Source organism: Pseudopodoces humilis, chromosome 12 (assembly GCF_049639895.1).
Source record: "Pseudopodoces humilis isolate 2021_Gansu_Grassland_sample_001 chromosome 12, ASM4963989v1, whole genome shotgun sequence".
NCBI classification, from domain to species: domain Eukaryota; kingdom Metazoa; phylum Chordata; class Aves; order Passeriformes; family Paridae; genus Pseudopodoces; species Pseudopodoces humilis.
In genome coordinates this window covers 8,089,247-8,091,910 of record NC_142211.1, presented here as the reverse complement: position 1 = coordinate 8,091,910, position 2,664 = coordinate 8,089,247, and the positions used below count along the sequence as shown (strand labels likewise).

Sequence of the window (2,664 nt, the reverse complement as noted above, 5' to 3'; positions counted from 1 at the left end):
TCTTTACAGTGAGCTTGGAGAATTGTTATCTAGACATAATTTTCCAATTCATCACTGAATTATCAGCTTTTGCAGACTCTGGGATGATAGTACATTTAGTACATTCAGTAACCTATACTATAGATAATTTAGATCTTATCGCATATTCATCAGTTATTATATCACATAACATCAATTATGCATCTTCTTAACAAGTTCCTGATTGCTGTAAAAGTGCTACATGTATACATGTACATGTGTTTTACTTTGATGGCTTTTCATGTTCATAACGTGAAAATGGATATCTTATTTTTATCTTATCTTTAATTACAAAAAAGGCGGGGAAACAGAGGCTATGCCTCAGAAGCATAAAAACCCTGTATATTTTAAATTTTTGAGAAAAATGTAAAAATCTTATATATATTGTAAATTTTCCTAACAGTTCTTTCTGAACAGTTCTTTTACAAAACCAACTCTGCCAATTATCAGGTATTCTTATAACGATACTCAAGTGAAGTTGGGGGAAAATCCATTAGTTCTGGTCAAAAATCCAGAAACAGAACATATTAAAAGTCCATTTCAATTAATAACCTGGGGCAAAAGGTATGCTTGTGCCTCTACAGGTTCAGGGCAGAAGCGGCTTCCAGCAAAGAACGTGAAACCTTACCGCCCCCAGAAACAAGTGGACTACCCCAGGAGCAGAGAAGCGAGCATGCAAACGTGAACTGCATCGAGACCGCAGTTGACAGCGAACAGCTTTTATCCCACATGCAGAAGCAGTGAACTTTGGGTTTCATAGAAAAGTGTGGGAAATTGTTAATATAATAACGCCTCATTTGTAAAAGTGCTGTGTAAATCGTGTCAAGATTCAGAATTTTGCACGAGAGATAAGGCCATTGAACATGAAACTAAATCAGGGATTACCCTTGTGCCGTATCACTTTGCTGATCGCTTTAAGTGATACGATCTTTCTCGTGAGTCAACCAAAAGAAAATGTTTGTGTGACTCTAGCCAATGCATCAGGCCTAGACACCATCTGCTTGACTCACTCAAGTCCAGAAAAACCATCTCAACTTGTTTGGTGGGCTTGCCAGTAGGTGAATGGCCAATTCCAAAAATATCCCTCCAAAACTTTCACAGTCCATTCTAAATCCTACTGACAGATGGGGCTTCTGGACCAAATCTCTCCCTGAGGCACCCTATGAGCCTCAAGAATTGGATATAATTGGTTCAACAAGGATGGACTTTTGTATAATATTCGATTTCTCTATGCAAAAACAAAGCAAAGATAAAATGACAGCTGTCACTCCAAATCATATTCTATACAAGGAGGAGACATCTTGGTGTAACTCTACATAAATTTTAGTCACACCACCCAAGCATGTTCCACTGCAATTACCAAAAGGAGATTTCCTCATTTGAAGAGACAGAGTTTGGCCCGCCATTCCATCAAATAGCAGTGGTGGTCCATGCAGCATTGGAAAACTCTCTGCTGACACCCAACATAAAAATGATAAAAGAGCAAAGTCACAGACGGAAGAGGTTTGTTGATCAGTACACACCTGATTGCAATGATGAGTTTTACTTGTGGAATTTCAGACAGAGATTTGCAGTAGCTCTCCTTTCGCCTCAAGTAGCTTTAGCAGAAGCCTTGAAGCAATTGGATAGATTAGGCTGCTGGTTAAGCAAGCAATCTTGTTCTGCCTTTCTCGCTTTGAGTCATTTGTTAACTGATGTTCAAAGCCTGAGACACGCTACTCTGCAGAACAGAGCACCAATTGATTTTCTCTTGCTAGCGCATGGATATGGGTGTGAAGAGTTTGAGGGTATGTGCTGCATGAATCTCTCTGATCATTCGGAGTCAATTCATAAGAACATCCAACAACTGAAAGAGGGAATGGCCAAACATGGAGTTGAAGCAAGGTCATGGTTGGATGGTTTATTTAGATGGTTAAGCTTTACACCACTGCTGAGAGAACTTACAACCATAGGTATATTCATATTGATTGTCATTGTAATCTTCCTGGTGTTTGTGCCTTGTTTACTTCAATTTATTCGACAAATGATAACAAAAACTGCTAAAGAAGTGGTCTTAATTCAAACAGAAGAGGGAGATGTTGGGATCAGAGATGCAAGATATATACCTTTATCTGTGATGCCGAACTGTAACACCCAAGAAAGCGCTGAATTTCAAATAACACCATGGAGACAACTGTTAAAGTTAAGTAGAGAAACTGAAAATGTGAGTGTGTAGAGAGTTTTCATAAGTCACTGAGTGAAAAAGTAAAAGTTTAAACTAGTTTAGAAAATAAGAAGCAAGATGGAGGAATTAGGGTGTTGTCCATTCTTCTTCTTCTAGAGGTTTTTGGGTAGTAACAAGTGATTGGACAAAAAAGTGCCACAGTATAGCACGCAGGTGTTAGGTCATTAGGTCACTCAGAAAAGTAATTTACTTGGCATTTGTTAATTGGTTAAATAGACATATAAAAGACCTTGAAGAAGATCTTTGTTAGCCATTTTGCACCTTTCTTAGTGCAAGTAGCTCTTTGTACCCTGCATACATGTAATGTAGATAAGAGAAGAATAAACAACCAAGTCCGAACAAGAGCAAACTGCCTCTCTCTCATCAGTCTCGGTCCAAGGGGTAAAAAGAACCCAGCCACAAGTGTCCCATCAGGACACCCC

At 38.8% G+C, this 2,664-nt stretch overlaps 1 pseudogene; it reads left to right on the top strand.

The window, feature by feature from the left end:
• The first annotated feature begins 325 nt into the window (after positions 1–325).
• On the top strand, positions 326–2,281 carry LOC148183333 (uncharacterized; annotated as a pseudogene).
• The last annotated feature ends 383 nt before the right edge of the window (positions 2,282–2,664 follow it).